Raw genomic sequence first — 18,027 nt, forward strand, 5'->3', positions numbered from 1 at the left:
CCAAGGGCACGTACCTCAGCTGTTTGTTCCCGGCCCTGGTCAGGATCATGCAGAAGGCAACCCATCGATGTGTCCCTCTCACGTCGATGTTTCTCTCTCTCTCCCTCCTATTCTATCAGAAGATAAATAGAGAAATATCCTCGGGTGAGGATTAAAATAGATAGATAGATGATAGATTGATAGATAGATAGATAGATAGATAGATAGATAGATAGATAGATAGATAGATAATAGATAGATAATAGATAGATAATAGATAGATAGATAGATGATAGATAGATAGATAATAGATAGATAGATAGATAGATGATAGATAGATAGATAGATAGATAATAGATAGATAGATAGATAATAGATAGATAGATGATAGATAGATAGATAGATAGATAGATAACAGATAGATAGAGATAGATAGATGATAGATAGATAGATAGATAGATAACAGATAGATAGATGATAGATAGATAGATAACAGATAGATAGAGATAGATAGATGATAGATAGATAGATAGATAGATAGATAACAGATAGATAGATGATAGATAGATAGATAGATAACAGATAGATAGAGATAGATAGATGATAGATAGATAGATAGATAGATAGATAGATAGATAGATAGAATCTTCACATCACCTCAGCTCTGTGCTTTGCTTTGTCTTTATAAAAGTGGGCTTAGACCAGAGATCTGAACAGACACCTCAGCAAAGAGACACCCAGATGGCAAGTCAGCATACACAGGATGCTCACACCGTGACTCATCAGGAGTTGAAATTAGAACAACAGGGAGGCCCCGCCACACGCCTGTCCAAACGGCCAGGCCCGGCACTGGCAGCACTGCCGGCTGGTGGCTCCGGGCAGCGGGGCCCCACCCACTGCCGGCGGGATGCTGACGGCAGCCACTCGGGAAGACAGTGGGTCGTTCCTCACGAAACCAAGCACACTGTACCGTAGGATCCACTCCACACGTTCCGTGCTGTTTACCCGCAAGAGGTGACGACTCACGTCCTCACGAGACCCGCACACGGATGTTGGCAGCTGCCGACTCATGATCACCCCAGCTCGGGAGCAGCCCGGCGTCCTGCAGCAGGTGGTGGACGAGCGAGCCGGCCCAGCAGGCGGGGGATATCGCCCGGCGCTGAGAAGTGAGCCGCCGGCCGTGCAAGGACACGGATCCTCCAACGCATCTTATTCAGGGCAAGAAGCCAATCTGAAAAGGCGACACACTGTGGGATCCCAACTAGTGGGCATTCTGGCAAAGGCAGACTGTGGAGACCGTGAGCAGGTCAGCGGTTTTGGTGGGAGGGAGAGGAGGAGGGAGCACAGAGGGTTGCTGGGCAGTGAGCCTCCTGCACCACTGACGACGGACACGTGTCACTAGACATCTGTCCAAACCCACAGCATGTGCAACACGGAGTGAGCCCCACGTAAGCCATGGTCTCTGGGTGATTATGTCAATGTAGGGTCACCCTTGGTAGAAATGGGCCACTCTGGGGGGAGGGGGTGTTGAAAATGGGGAGGCTGTGCATGGGGGGGCTCAGGGGAGATCTCTGTACCTCCCTCTCGATTTTGTTGTGAACCTAAAACTACTCAAAAACTTGTCTTCAAAAAACATTGTTGGCGCAGTTTACCCTCCTTCATCGCCGATTCCGTGTTTCTGAATCTGCCCACACGCCAGGACACCTGTGACCCCGGCACCTGTGAGCTCTGTGGTCACTCACAGGCCTGTGCAGGGAGGCCCCCCGCGTCCTCGTTCAGTCTCGCACTGTGGACCCTCTGTGTCGTGTGGTGGTGTCCCCCGAGCGTGGCGCTGACGTGCTGTCTGCCTCCTGTGACCGTTGCGGTGGCGGGCACGGTCCGGGCGGGAGTGGCTGGGCTGGTTGGCTGTGAGTTCAGGGTTAATGAATCAACAGCATGTATCAAATAAGGTGTCTTTAAACAGAAACACACAGAAACAAGGTTACGCATCGATCGGCTGATGAAAATGTGACCAGAGGCAGCAGCGCACCCGGAATTTCCCCGGGGAGCCAAGGCCAGGCCCGCGCTAACTCAGGTCACGGTGACTCCACCCACGTGGGCGCGTTGTGGGCCCCACACGTGGGCACGATCCTTCCTCCGCGTGCCACATCGTGTATCTGGGCCTTTTCCTCTCTTTTCTTGATCAATCTTGCCAGAAATGTGTCTGTATCACTTTATTTGTTTTGTTGTTTCTAAAGAATCAACTTCTGGCTCCTTTTAAACTTCCTTGAAGGTGGCTTCTCTGACCCACAAGCCGTTCAGCTGCCTGTTATTAAATTCCCACCCAGGGAGCAGTCTTCATCTGCCTCTTGGCATTAGCGTCTAACGTCACGGGGCGTGAGAGAGGGCAGGTTGCGTGGGAGCCGCCCCTGGGGGTTCCGGAGGCCGCGGGGTGACCGAGTAGCTCCGTGACTCAAGCTTGCGGGTCTCTGCACCCCGCCCTGAACGCGGACTCCCACCTGGGTATTTCCGCCAGCGTTGTGACCACATCCTGGCTCATCTTTCACCGGATTAACTTATCAGTGACGGAAACCATGTAACGGTGGGTGTCTCCCCCCTCGGCAGGCCCCTCCTCGTGCACCTTGTCCGGAGCGCCCAGATTTTGAGTGGCCATATTCTCTTTGCTGGTGGCACCTGCTGCCCCCAGGCAGAGAGAGCCCCACGCCCGGGCGGGCGGGCTCTGTGGCTGCCGTGCCCGGTAGGCATCCAGGTAAAGCAGACGCTGTGGTCTACGTGACGGACAGGGCTTGTCCTCCGTCCTCGTATTTCCTACCTCTGTGTGTCTCGGCCTCACGCATGCCGCTTGAAAGCCACAGACAGTGTGGAAAGGGTGGGTGGGAGGACAGCGACCCCCCTCCCCGGGCAGCTGGGGGCCACTGGCTTCTGCCGCTGCAGCCCGGGTGCAGGGAGGGAGCTGGATTCCGACCCCGCCCACCCTCCCCGACTGAATCACAGGAGCAGCGGGGAGACCAGGCCAGGCTGGCACGCGGGGGAGGGGCAGAGGAACCCTTTGTCGCTAACGGTAGAGACGGCAGCTTTTCCTTTCCTGCCCCGGTATTTTGCCTATGTTTTAGCGCCCTTCATTTCCCATGACGCAGACACAGAACTGGGGTGCAGGCCGAAGGAGACCCACAGAGGAAGAGCCAGGAGGCCCAGAGCCAGGAGGCGGGGTGCCCCTCCGGGGTCCGTGCGTCCCGCAGAGAGAGCCCCGAGAAACAGTTAGTGGGCCCAGCCTTTGCAAGCCGGCGTCTGCCCGTACCCCTCGTCTTCAAACCAGAAGAAAGCCCAGGACAGACTCAGGCACGCGTAGAACGTGGCAGAGAGGGGCTGAGGACAGCAGCCTTCACCACCGGGGGCCAGTTCTCAGCCCGTGGGCTTCCCAGCCATTCAGCGGCGCCTGGGGGCTCGGGTCAGTCCGGCCGAGTGGGAGCCGTCGCTGGTGGGGGGTGAGAGGGAGGACAAGGAGGCACGTAGAGCCGGGAACGAAGTCTCGGGGGCAAAGCACCTCTGTTCCTTCCTCCGGTCTTTGTTTTTTGGTTTTTCCTGCATGTGGGTAGCTGCCCCCCTCGTGGGCTGGAGCCTCATGTGGGGAGAAAAGGGACCCCGACCATTAGTCCCAAGGACCAAGCTCAGAGTTGTTGACTGAGTCACAAGGACGTCAAGCTTTTGGGGCACAACTTATGATCTTGAGAAGAACAGCATTTGACCTTGAGAGACACTCAGAGATGTCGTACAGTTGCGACATGATCATCTCATCGAAATCGTTGGGAAGGAAGGTACTTACAATTGAACCCCTGGAAGTCCGTTTACCCAAGTATAGCAAATGCTTTACACGGAATTTGACGGAAAGTGTCTTTCTACTCATGGGAACTTGCCTTAAGGTGATAAGGGGACATAGCTCCAGATCGGACTGAATGAGCAGAAACCCGATTCGGTTGTTCAAGCAGCTGGGATCTAACCCACCAGAACGCAGCCCCCCAGTGAGGTTGAAGCTGGGCTCCCCAGGCGTCCAGGGGCACGGGAATCAGCGGGGCTCCCGGGAACATGCAGAGGGAGGGGGGACGTCTGGGGCAGGACCCGCGAACCCGCATCTGTCGCCAGCTCCCAGGTGAGGGGATGCCACCGGCCCGTGGACCACGCTCTGAGCTTCCCATGCGGCGAGCTCAGGAGACCCTGGTGGGCAAACGCGTTCCAGGGGCCAGACCCCTCTCCTCGCAGCCGAGTGGGGGGCAGCGTGAGCGTCCGGACGGGTTCTCTCCAGCCAGGAGCAGCCTCAGACTTTGACCCCCTGGCCTTGTTTTTCCTGTGCCCTAAGGGTAAGACGTAGCTTTGATTCCACAGACCCCAAGCTGTTGGTATCTGCACACGTTCCTTAAATTTCAAGGGACAGACAAACAATCCAAAATGACTTTGACAGAAAGGAGGCTTATTGGGTCACGGAATCGCAAAGTCTAGGGGGAGGCCTGGCTCTGTCGCCTGGACCAAGTGTCTTCCTATTTCTCCTGGTTCCACTCACCTCCGAGGGGAGGTTGGTTGACTTACACTGTCACATTTTCGGACTCCTAAGCTTCCCTGACAGGCCCCAGGTGACCGGGGCACCTCCAGCCCCTCTGTCCTCTCCAGCTCCAACCCAGAATAAGGCTCCAAATAAGGTAATATCTGGACACAGAAGGATAGATGAGAATATTAAGTGCATTCATCATTATAATAGAGAAAATCGGAAAATAATCAATGGCGGTTGATAGAACATTGACGAAACACATCATGGGGCATGCATGCAAAGGAACGGCTGGCAGACATCGAGAGTATGCTACCGCCCTGGCCGGTGTGGCTCCGCGGTTAGAGCGTCGGCCTGAGGTCCGGAGAGACCCGGGTTCGGTTCCCGCTGAGGGCACGCACCTCGGTTGCAGTTCGTCCCCGGCCCTGGTTGGGTCGTGCAGGTAGCAGCCACTTGATGTGTCCCTTTCACGTCAATGTTTTTTTTCTCTCTCTCTCTCTTCCTCTCTCTCCCTCCCGCTCTACCTGAACAAAAAATGGAAAAATGTCCTCAGGTGAGGATGAAAGAAAAAGTATGCTGCAGTCCGGCTGGTGTGGCTCAGCAATTAGAGCATCGGCCCATGGACCCGTGAGTCACAGGTTCAATTCCAGCCAAGAGCATGTACCTCGGTTGCAGTTCGTCCCCAGCCCTGGCCGGGTCATGCAGGAGGCAACCAGTCAATGTGGCTCTATCACATTGATGTTTCTCTCTGTCTCTCTCCCCCTGTCCCCACTCTATCTGATAATAAATAGAAAAGTATCCTCAGGTGAGGAATAAAAAATATATATATATATGCTACAGCCTGGCCTGTGTGTCTCAGTAGTTGGACATCTACCCTGCACCTTAGAGGTCGCTGGTTTGATTCCTGGTCAGGGCACATGCCCAGATTGTGGGCCAAATCCCTAGTGGGGGGCATGCAAGAGGTGGTCGATGTTCTCTCTCATCAACGTTTCTCTCTCTCCCTTTCCTTTCTTCTCTCTCTAAAATCAATGAAGAAGAAAAATTTTTTAAGTATGCTACAAATCAATAATTATTGATATGCAACATGGCCATGTTATATTAGGTGAAAATGCAATATAATGCTATTTTTCTTGAACAAAGAAATGCGTGTACCAAAACACGTGTGTCTTGAAAACATGCCCGAGAAGTGATTCATCAAAATGTAACAATGGCTATTGAAATGGTAGGATTATGAGCAATCTGGTGTGTTTTTTGTTTTGTTTTGTTTTTGCTGCTTATTTTCTATTTTGTCAGTTGTTCGAAATAAAATTATTACACTAACGTGTGAAACGAAAGTGACTGAAGAGTCCACTGATAGAGTTTTCCTGCATTTCAATGAACGAAGGACGGCTTGCGGTTCGTGTTCACGCCGTGGATTCCCGGAGCGCAGGGAACATTGTTTTCCCCCTGCGTTCCCCCCACAGCCCGGCAGGCGCTCCGCGCTCCGAGCGGCTGCTGACAGAGTGGGTATTTAGTTGTCAAATACTGAGGAGATCTTAGTGAAAATAGCTAAGAACTAAATTGCGCTAGAACTTTCGAAATTGAAAACTAAAACCCACAAGTCATTCCCTTTTATTATAAATGAACCCAGCTCACGACTCCCCTCAGTTTTGAAACCCGGCCAAAGCGTGGATCACGGTCCCATCGCTCGGCCGATGGCAGAGACTTAAAGCCGTGTAATGACATCGTTATCCTGCACGGAGCCAGGAGGCAGAAGTGAAGCCGGTGTCTGCAGCGGCGGCGGGTTTCCGAGCGGGGACCAGGGCCTGCGCAGGCGGGTTCCAGGGATAGCACGACATTCTGCGTCCCCCACCCCCTGGCCTGTGCCCCTGCCTTCCGTGCCTGTCAGCGCTTGCGGTGTCACAAATAACCACAAAGTCCCAGCCGCCAAGAAACACCATCGGCTTGTCGGTGTGGGCGGAGCTCAGCTGAGGGCCTTGGCCGGCCCCGGCAGGGTTCCCACGCTGGTCACCTGGTGTGTCCCTCTGAGGCCCGTGTTAAAGGGGCGGAGCTATTCCGAGGCCGCTCTGTTCCTGTCCGTGGTAGAAGGGCAGGATCACACGCCGATCACACACTTCAAGCTCCTCCTCGCCCTGTGTCTGCCGACAACCCACCGGCCAAAGCAAACGCCCGGCATCGCGGGGCGCGGAGACCACAGCACGGTACGTCCAGGGAAACGGAGGGACCTTGGCCAGGGTCCAGGGGGGCACCCCCCACAGCAGCAGGGCTCCCCCAGCACGTCCTCCCGCCGAGTCCACTCAAGCTCCCACGCCGCCCCGTCCAGCCCTCCCTCCCACCTCGCGGGAAGCCGGCCCGGCTGGTGCGGTCGGCGGGTCCTCCGGAGCCCGTAAGGTGCTGGCTCGCTGTTCCGTGGACCAAGCTCGAGTTCCCGTGGCAGGTTCCTTGGGGAGGAAGAGCTGTCCCCATAGCTCTTCATCTTCCTCGTGGCGGCTGGACGGTGCAGGTGCCGAGGGGCCCGTGGGCAGGGACAGTGCCTGTGTCCAGGGCTCAGCGGAGCCCATTTCCCTGCAGCTTGAGAAGCGTCTGGCGGTTGTGGCCACAGGTCGTGGTGGGTCGAGGCCACGTGGGCCGCGCCACTATCAGGACTGAGGAGAAATAGTCGCCTGTCCCCGGACTTGCTGAGCAGCAGAGACCCACACAGGGACCCTCGCCGTGAGCCTCGGGAAAGCAGGTGCGATTCTTTCCTAAAGTCGCACATCCTGAGGTCCCGGGAACGGCGACGAGGCACGAGGGTGCACACCCGAGGACCACGCGGCCCTGTGGGAAGGAAAGCTCTCGTGGGGGAAAGGGCCCTCCACAGCCTCAGTGTCGGCCAAACCACAGGGAAGCTTCCAGCTTCTTCCTTCCCAATCAAGACACCAACTGGGCAGTTTTCACGTCGGTTGTGGTCTAAGCAAGGAGGGGCCCAGCCTCCCAGGGCCTTACAGGCAGCTGGGACCAAAGGGGGAGTCTGAGCCACAGTCCAGGCCATACACGCAGGAGCTGAGAAAAGCACCCCATTGGGAGCTCAGGGCTCCCCAAGTGTGGCCCTCAGACCAGCAGCGGCACCTCAGGGACTTGTCAGAAATGCACGTTCGCCCCCCCACCCCACCCCAGACCTCCTGAAACTCTGGGATGGGGGCCAGCTACCCAGGTTTTAAAAAGCCTTCCAGTGACTCAGGTTGAGGAATCACCGGTTTAGGGGACAGCTCTTTTCTGTGCCCCCTGGAAGAGGGCTGTCTGCAGAGGAGAAAGATTGAGGCCTCTGGGGGGCAGCGGGGTGAGCAGGGGAGGGAGGGGCATGGGCATAAGGGTGGACGGCTCCGCGGGCACGGGCATCGCGCCCGTCGGGGGGCCAGAAGTCTGACATCAGACGCCGTCCACAGGCTCCGTTCCTCCGAAGCTGTGAGGGCCGGTCTGTCCCCTGCTGCTATCCTAGCTTCTGGGGGTTCGCTGTCACCATTTGGGTCTTTGGCCTGTAGCTGCATCACCCCAATCTCTGCTTTCCTCTTCACATGACCTTCTCCCCGAAACTCATTCCAGAAAGTCCACGTGTCCAAATGTCCTCCTGTACGAGGACGCGGTCCCGTTGGAGTAGGGCCACCCTACTGACTTCATCTCAACGTGGTCATCTGCAAAGACCGTATTTGCAGATAAGGTCATACCCACAGGGACTGGGGTCAGGACTCCGTCTCTCCGGGATGGATGCAGTTCAACCACCATTCGGTCGTCGCTGGTCATGCTGATGGATCCAGGGATGGCCGTGCCACCCATCGGGCACTGATCAGATGCAACAAGATGATTGCTGAGAATTCTGGGTTGGAGCTGGAGAGGACAGAGGGGATGGAGGTGCCCTGGTCACCTGGGGCCTGTCAGGGAAGCTTAGGAGGCCAAAAATGTGACAGTGTAAGTCCCCTTGGAGGTGAGTGGAACCAGGAGAAATAGGAAGACACTTGGTCCAGGCGACAGAGCCAGGCCTCCCCCTAGACTTTGCGATTCCGTGACCCAATAAGCCTCCTTTCTGTCAAAGTCATTTTGGATTGTTTGTCTGTCCCTTGAAATTTAAGAAACATGTTCAGATACCAACAGCTTGGGGGTCTGTGGAATCAAAGCTAGGTCTTACCCTTAGGGCACAGGAAAAACAAGGCCAGGGAGTCAAAGTCTGAGGCTGCTCCTGGCTGGAGAGAACCCGTCCGGACGCTCACGCTGCCCCCCACTCGGCTGCGAGGAGAGGGGTCTGGCCCCTGGAACGCGTTTGCCCACCAGGGTCTCCGAGCTCGCCGCATGGGAAGCTCAGAGTGTGGTCCACGGGCCGGTGGCATCCCCTCACCTGGGAGCTGGTGACAGATGCGGGTTCGCGGGTCCTGCCCCAGACGTCCCCCCTCCCTCTGCATGTTCCCGGGAGCCCCGCTGATTCCCGTGCCCCTGGACGCCTGGGGAGCCCAGCTTCAGCCTCACTGGGGGGCAGCGTTCTGGTGGGTTAGATCCCAGCTGCTTGAACAACCGAATCGGGTTTCTGCTCATTCAGTCCGATCTGGAGCTATACTTCTGAGGACTGAGAGGAACCAACAACCAAGTCCTCCTATGACTATAACACACTGCAACACATATGGTGCAACGTAACATCGATGGATTAAGCTATAGTAGGTAGAGCGTACAGAGTACATGAGGCCTCAGAGAGAGTTTCCCACGTTCGAGTTTGTCTTCACCGGATTGCAGGAACATAATGCTACGGGACGTGAAGACAAGCGCGCCTGGCGTGGCATCACTGTGTCACACGGCAGCACTGTGAGTGACAGGTGCTGATCGGTAGCTCAGCTGCACTCTCCACGTTTCCGTTCCCCGAGCTCCCAGCACAGCCCCCTGGACATCCAGCCGGCATGGAAACAGCATCCCTCAGGAAGCACGGCTGCCGCATGGACCCTGGGACTCCGGTTGTCTGTTACAGAAAGCAAGTTGGGTCCTGCTTCCTGAATTTCAGAGTGACTTTTGCTGGCCTTCCACTGTGGTAAAGAGCCATCCGGGAAGCCTTAGGAAGTCGGTTTGCACTTGCGGTCATTATTCACACACAACCTCAGGCTAAGGCCACCAAGAGTGGGAGGGGCCTGGGTGCCCCGTTGCGCTGAGACGGGCAACGTAAGGAAGAAAGAATACGTCGAGTCCACGGAAGACGAATAATCCAAAATTAAACTTTTTCTCACACATGCAAGGCTTTACAAACAAAAATTCTGTCCCCATCTTTGACTCTTCATGTCTTCCTCTCTTCATTGTATTTAGATCAGAATAGATGCCCTCAAAGAATAAAACAAGACTGCCTACCAGAGCTTAAACAAAATGCAAAGCTGAGGCTATTCAAACGCAGGCAAAGGGGCATGTGCCCATAAAGGGATGCCCTGAGCAGGGTTTCAGTCCTGGACAGGTGGCCCTGAGGTCGTGCTAATCAAGGGTTGACAGTCACTGTTGTGAGCAGAGCAGAGTGAGCCCACAGGTGTGTGCACAGGTGGTCAGAACAAGCCCTATTTTTCATTGGTCCAGCTGGGGTCTGGGGTGAGACCAAACGCACGGTCTGCTGTTATGTGCAGGTGGCTGGAGCCAGGTGTGTGGAACCCAAGAGCCAGGTGTGTGTCTCCTGCAAGTGTGCTATCGGTGGACATTCTTTGTGTGCAATATAAATTCACTTAGGATGTGATGGTCCCCTGATATTAATCACTTCATTCTGATCTTTGCCCAAATGTCCTTGCATGCACGAGGCTTTCCTTATTGTCCTAAGGCTGTCATAGGTGTGCGTGTTTGCTCTGCCCAGGGCACTCCCGGACGCTCCGCGGGGAAGGTGGTTGGTTTTGCCTTTGGCTGAGTTTCAGCACCTGGGACAGCACCTGGCACGGTGTGTGTGCTCAGTGTTTCTGGGTGAAAAGCCACGCACCTGAGAGTTCGTCATTGCTGTATAAAAATGCCACTGATTTCTGAGTAGTACTTTTGTACCCTGCTACTTTGCCGAATTCATGTGTTAGATCTAGTCGTTTTTTTTGGTGGAGTGTTTAGGGTTTTCTACGAACAATATCGTCATCTGCAAATAATGACAGTTTTACTTCCTCCTTTCCAATTTGGATGCCTTTTGCTTTTTCTTGTCTGGTGTCTGTGGCCAGAACTTCAGTACTATGTGGAATAAGAGTGGTGACATCAGACATCCCCGTCTCGTTCCTGGTCTTAAAGGAAATGCTTTTAGTTTTTGCCCGTTGAGTGTGATGTTGGCTGAGGGTTTGTCAGTGGGTCAGAAAAGGTAAAGGGGTTCACCGTGAAGCATGTATACGTAACACGTAGACACAGACAACAGTGTGGTGATAGCCAGAGGGAGAGGGATTGGGGACTAGGTGGAGGTGGGCAAAGTGGGGGGGGGCAGTGGAGTGAGGCTGGAAAGAGGCTGCTTGGGGCGATGGGCGCACAACGCAGTGTGCAGGTGATGTTTTATTGAGTTGTACACTTGCAACCTGTATGGTTTTGTGAACTAATGGCACAACAATAAATTCAATTTAAAAAAAAAAAGGAAAGAAAAGAAATGCCCTTGGTGCTGGAGAAAATCAGAGCTTCTAGCAGTGATAGTATTATAAAACATAAGCAGATGCTCTGTATTTTACCAAGGTGTTTTTTAAACCCTATATTCAAAGGCAGAGAGAAGCGACAACACTGTGCTCTGGTTTGGGAGGCAATTTATCAGCATCTGTAAACACTCCAGCCCAAGAGTCCTGTTTCTCTGGACCTGCACCCCCGCCCCCCGCCCCTACACAAGAAGGCATGTGCCCGGATGCTCAGAGCAGCCTTGTTCGTGAAAAGCTGAAGACGAGTCTCAGCTTCTGTCCACAGCTTCTTCCCATGGGTCTCATCAGAGACGGTGGCAAACGCCCCCTGAGTGCAGCCGCTCTCGTGACCCTCCTCGGTCATAGCCTGGCCGCGACCGTCTCCAGGAGCGGCCACTGTAATCAGCAACCATGATCTGCTTCCACAGTTCACAGCCCCAAAGGGGGAGTCCTCGGTCTGAGTCCGAGCACCCCCCACTGAGTGGAGTGATCCTTGCTACTCTCCGAGGCTGGGTGGCCGTAGGGAGGACACTGCCGAGGCTGGGTGGCCGTAGGGAGGACACTGCCGGGTGTCGGCTTAGCCAAGGCCAGGATTTGGAGAACGTTTGTGAATGAAGGACCCCCAAAGAGCCGGGGAGCAGAGTGGGAGACAAAGCTTTTCCCCCCTGATCGCCTTGGCCTCTGTCAAAAATCAATGAATCATCTCTGTAAGCATCCATTTCTGGACTCGCTAGTCTAGCACAGTCTGGTAGAAATAGAATTCAAGCTATAAACGTAAGCGGCATGTGTAATTTTAAATTTTCTAGTAGCCACATTTTAAGAGGTGGACAGCTATTGGGCTACCATCTTAATAACCCATAATGTAGTCGTCGTGAATACGTACCCACTGGTGATGTTGTTATAATGAATGGGCCAACACAGTGGTGGTCCATCATGAACTGCGTGTCAAGTGAAATAAAACAGATTAAGTTGATCCATAAGCTGGAGCCTTGGCTAAAAGTTGAGCTCACAAGTTACGACTTTCAATGCAATGTTTTATAATCAATGCCAAACATTCCCTCCTACCCAGGCTCTCTAGAGCAAAGAGTAAGAGTCTAGGTCCATAATCAATACCGTGAGGTAATATCAAGTTTATTTAACTCTAGGAGGCAAGAAATTGCTAAAAACCAAATCTTCAAATAAAGTTTAGTTGGAAATAACATGCAATATTCTATGCCCAGACTCATGAGCTAAATTTCTAAATACAATTGGATGAGACATTTTGTGCTAAGAAACATCAGTCAGACTGAAATGTTAAGAACCATACAATTTCATTCATAGGTGAGATATAACTCTGCAAGTAACAAATGAACAAACAAGAAAAACAAACAAAAGCTCATAGACACAGACGACAGTGTGGTGGTTACCAGAGGGAAGGGGGTAGAAACGGGTACAGAGGGTCAAATATACGATGACAGAGGATTTGACTCCGGGTGGTGGGCACACAGTGCAATGTGCAGATCATGTATCATAGACATGTACCCTTGAAAGCTATAGAATTTTATTAACCAATGTCACCCCAATCGATTTAATTAAAAATAAAAAACAAAGATTTATGGGAAATAGCATTAGAAGAATAAAGATGTGAATAGGCCTGCCTTTATGGTTGTTGATTACTTAACAAAAAATAAACAACAAAATGACACACCCAGCATTGCTTTCCTTTTACTACAAACCCCATACAATGGCAGCAGTTCTGCCCAGCTTGTGTGGCTCAGTGGTTGAGCGTCAACCCATGCACCAGGAGGTCACCGGTTCAATGCCCCATCAGGGCACATGCCCAGGTTGTGGGCCCGACTCCCAGTGGGGGGCATGCAGGAGGCGGCCAATCAGTGTTCTCTCTCATCAATGTTTCTATCTCTCTCCCTCTCTCCCTTCCTCTCTCTCTAACATCAATAAATAAAACATTTTTTAAAAAAATAATGGCAGCAGTTCTAACTTTAAAGAGAATAAATCCACAGTAGTACTAGCCTAGAAATTTCTAAGAAGTTTTGGGTGTCAAAAGCACACTGGATGTGATCTATGGGGAGAGAAAAGGCAACAGAAACAACCAAGTTCCAAAGGCAGGGGAGCGCCGAGGCCCCTCAGAGACTGCCCCCCCGCCCTCCCCCGCCCAGAGCAGAGCCCGCCCCGGACGCAGGACTTCTGGCTCTGACCACTGAGCAGTTCCCTGAAGACTCTAACACCTGAGCCCTGGCCGGTTTGGCTCAGCAGTTGGAACGTCGGCCTGCAGTCCCGAGAGACCCGGGTTCGGTTCCCGCTAAGGGCACGTACCTCGGTTGCGATTTGTCCCCGGCCCTGGTTGGTCGTGCGGGTGGCAGCCACTCGATGTGTCCCTTCACGTCGATGTTTCTCTCTCTCTCTCCCTTCCTCTCTCTCCCTCCCGCTCTATCTGAACAAAAAATGGAAAAATGTCCTCGGGTGAGGATAAAAAAAAAAAAAGAAAGAATCTAACACCTGAAAAGTAATCCAACAGTACAAAATTTTGGCTTTGAAATGCAAACAAAAAATCCCCCCATAAAAAAAGGATCCCAAATCATTACTACGAATAACATTCCTGTTCTATTCTCCTGTTTCCAGGGCTTCGTGCACATGCACAGCGGTGGTCGCAGAATGTGTGCAATTCTACGCCCCGGTTTTCATCGACCCTGATGCATAAATGGTTCCCATCCTGCCTCTGAGCCTTCAGAGCGATCGGTGGAAATGTCTGCGTAACATTCTTCGATCGAATGTACCATGATTTATTTTCTTCTCGCCTTCTCTTCAGCCATTTGGGTTGTTTCCAACTCGTGCTAGTATAAATAATACTGCAATTAATATCTTTCCTTCCTCGGCTAAATTTAAATCTGTTTTATGAATTAAAAGCAGCTGCTGACTTCTGGGCCATTTCTTTTTTAACAAAAACGGAATGGCCTGGTTTTGTAACAGGGGGCTATCTAAATGTAGGTTTGGGTTTTTTTTACATAGTATCTCTTCTGTCTGTGTTACTTTCTGTGTGTGTGCATGTGCGTGCATGTGTGTGTGTGTGTTTCTTCACCAAGATTAAGGTCTACTGTGAGCGTATAATTTTCTAGCTCTTTGAAGTACTGGGTAGCACTGACAATGCTTCTGTTCCTTCATGAACTATTTTGCTGCCACAGATAAGGCAACGCCGGGAGAGGTCTCAGCAGATATGGGGAGGGGACATGAATAAAGAAGAAGGACCAAGTAAGGGTCTTAGGACTTTCACCTGTGATAGTTCAGATCTCAAACCCAGCAGATCAGATGACAGGTAGATAGGTGCCGCTAAAAATGAGTTATTTCCTGCCCTGGCCAGTTTGGCTCAGCGGTTAGAGCATCGGCCTGCGGTCCGGAGAGACCCGGGTTCGGTTCCTGCTAGGGGCACGTACTTCGGTTGCGGTTTGTCCCCGGCCCTGGTTGGTCGTGCGGGTGGCAGCCACCCGATGTGTCCCTTCAGGTCGATGTTTCTCTCTCTCTCTCTCCCTCCCACTCTATCTGTACAAAAAATGGAAAAATATCCTCGGGTGAGGATTTAAAAAAAAAAAAAAATGAGTTATTTCCTGAACAATCAAACCATCCCCAAAGCCCTCTGGTGTGAATTTCAGAGGCCGTGCATTGAGAGAATGGAGGAGAGAAGACAAATCTGCTCGTAAAAGTATCCAGAGTGAAACAGAGACACGCGCACTGGTTGAATGAGTTCAGTGAGGATTGCTTGCAATGAATGAAATGGATAAGCACACACAGGCCTGCTGGGACATGTCCAAACAAGGATGACGGGGAAATCCTAAAAGATTGCCAAGTGGACCAGAAGAGGTAAGAGAACAGACTGCCTACGAAGAAACAAAATCAAACCGGGATCCCTTCTCGTCGGCAGCAATGACGACAGAAATAACTTTGAACAACGCGTTTGGTACACAGTCAAAACGAACACTGAAGTGCAACATCAAAGCAAAGACACCTTCAGACCGACTGAGACTTTCTGAACAAGTTAAAGATTTATTCATGCCCTGGCCAGTTTGGCTCAGCGGTTAGAGCGTCGGCCTGCGGTCCAGAGAGACCCGGGTTCGGTTCCCACTAAGGGCACGTACCTCGGTTGCAGTTTGTCCCCGGCCCTGGTTGGTCGTGCGGGTGGCAACCACTCGATGTGTCCCTTTCACATCGATGTTTCTCTCTCTCTCTCTCTTCCTCTCTCTCCCTCCCGCTCTGTCTGAACAAAAAATGCAAAAATGTCCTCGGGTGAGAATTAAAAAAAAAAAAAGATTTATTCCACCAAAAGAAAGAAAACTAACAAATTTAAGTAGACAACATAGGATGCAAGTGACCAGAGTGAGAGAAAATTGAAATAGAATAAAAGTATTGAAAAAAAGTTATGTCTAAATAATTCAGGATGCAGAATATTTAAAATGTTTCACTGCCCTGGCGGTTCGGCTCAGCGGAGGACTGAAGGGTCACGGGTTCCAGGACACGTACCTGGGGTGCGGGTTCAATCCCAGCCCCAGTCGGGGTCGTACAGTAGGCAACCAGTCGATGTGTCTCTCTCACATCGATGTTTCTCTCTCTTTCTCTTCCTCCCGCCCTTCCATTCTATCTAAAATTTAATAGAAGATTATTCTTGGGTAAGAATCAACAAAAAATAAAAGTTTTACTGAAAACTTCAAGCTAAAAGTTTCCAAAATCCCTCCCTGGCTGGTTTGGTTCAGCAGTTAGAGTGTCGGCCCGTAGACCAAAGAGTCTCAGGTTTGATTCAGTCAAGGGCACGTACCTTGGCTGCAGTTTGGTCCTCGGGCCCTGGTTGGGGTCATGCGGGTATCTCTCTCACCTCGATGTCTCTCTCTCTCTACCCCCCCTCCCTCCGTCCCACCCTATCTGAAAATAAATGGAAAAATATCCTTGAGTAACGATTAAAAACAATTTTTTTTAATAAATAAATCAGACCCACTTTTAGTTTAAAAAAAAAAAGCCCACAATCCCAATGGGGGTGTTGTGTCGGTGAAGAGGGGAAGAAAGGCTGGTGGAGCCCCCCACTGGCTGTTCCTAAAAGCCGTCTTTGCACTGTTCCCGTGGCCGCCTCTCGGCTCGCCGCCTCCTCCGCGCGGATTCCAGAAGCATCTTCGCCAGAGTCTTCAAACTCTCGCTCTTTTTTATTTTATTTTTTTTATTTTATTTTATTTTTATCCTCACCTGGGGACATTTTCCCATTTTTTTTGTTCAGGTAGAGTGGGAGGGAGAGAGAGGAACATCGATGTGAAAGGAACACATCAAGTGGCTGCCACCCGCACGACCGACCAGGGCCGGGGACAAACTGCAACCGAGGTACATGCCCTTAGTGGGAACCGAACCCGGGTCTCTCAGGACCGCAGGCCGACGCTCTAACCGCTGAGCCAAACCGGCCAGGGCCAAACTCTCACTCTTTTTTAAAAAAATCCGCTGCATCGGATCACCGGTGCCCACCCCGGCAGACGCGGCCGTGGGCACCAGCTGTAGGGTCACCACCAAGGACTTCCAGGGGAAGAAGGAGGTTGTGGAGGAGGCAGAGACTGGAAGAGACGCACCTGCTAATGGGAACACTACGGAGGAAAACGGGGAGCAGGGGACCGACAATGAGGTAGAGGAAGAGGAAGAAGGAGGGGAGGAGGAGGAAAACAGCTTCGGGCAAACGGGCAGCTGAAGATGATGAGGATGACGATGTTGACGCCAAGAAGCAGCAGACCGATGAGGATGACTAGACAGCAAAAAAAGGAAAAGTGGAACTTAAAACAACAAACAAAAAAACCAAGGCCGCCGTGACCTATTCACCCTCCACTTCCCGTCCCAGAATCTAAACGTGGTCACCGTCCAGTAGAGAGTCCGCCCGCCTGCCTGCCCACTGTGCCACCCGCAGGTGACACGCACTCGCCACCACCCCACCAAACCACAACGTGAATTTGCAACAGGGGAGGGAAAAAGAACCAAAACTTCCAAGGCCCTGCTTTTTTTCTTAAAAGTACTTTAAAAAGGAAAATGTGTTTGTATTTTTTATTTACATTTTATATTTTTGTACATATTGTTAGGGGTCGGCCATTCTTAACGCTCTGGCGATGACCAAACCAGCCTTTGGCGCGGTCTCTGTGCTACTTCTGACTTTACTTGTGGTGTGACCATGCTCGTTATGATCTCAAAGGAGAAAAAAAACCTTGTCGAAAAAGCAACAACAACAACAAAACAAAACAGTCTTATTCCGAGCATTCCAGTAACTTTTTGTGTATGTACTTAGCTGTACTATCAGTAGTTGGTTTGTATGAGATGCCTAAAAAGGCCAAAGATAAAAAGGTTTCTTTTTTTCCCTTATTTTGTCTATGAAGTTGCTCTTTTATTTATTTATTTTTTTTTTTGGCCTGTTTGATGTATGTGTGAAACAATGTTGTCCAACCATAAACAGGAGTTTTATTTTGCTGAGTTGTTCTAAGAAAAAGAAAAAAGAAAGAAAGGAAGTCTGGTAGGAAATGAGAAGACTAAAGTTATATAAAAAGGCTTTTCTTATTCAGAAAAAAATAAAAATAAAGATTAATTCTAGACATTGAAAAAAATTAAGGGTAATTACTAGAAAAATACAAATAGACGTATAACTTTGTACCTGCCAACTACTAGAGGGAGAAATAATAAAAGAGAGAAATGATCAATCCTCAAAAGAGAGGAACTAAGATATAAAACAAGATGAGGTGATATATTACAACATATTGATAATCAAATAAATAAGAACTGGTTAAATGGTCCTAATAAGAGAAAAAAAAATTTGCAGTATCTGTCAAACAGTATTCAACTACATGTACTTAAAACCAATTATCTGAGACAAAATGACGCAGAAAGTTTGAAAGAAAG

At 51.2% G+C, this 18,027-nt stretch overlaps 1 pseudogene; it reads left to right on the plus strand.

Annotated features, from left to right (window-relative positions):
- The first annotated feature begins 1,048 nt into the window (after positions 1–1,048).
- On the plus strand, positions 1,049–16,895 carry LOC118616513 (annotated as a pseudogene).
- Positions 16,896–18,027: the final 1,132 nt, after the last annotated feature.

This window comes from Molossus molossus, unplaced genomic scaffold, assembly GCF_014108415.1.
Source record: "Molossus molossus isolate mMolMol1 unplaced genomic scaffold, mMolMol1.p scaffold_m16_p_4, whole genome shotgun sequence".
NCBI lineage: Eukaryota > Metazoa > Chordata > Mammalia > Chiroptera > Molossidae > Molossus > Molossus molossus.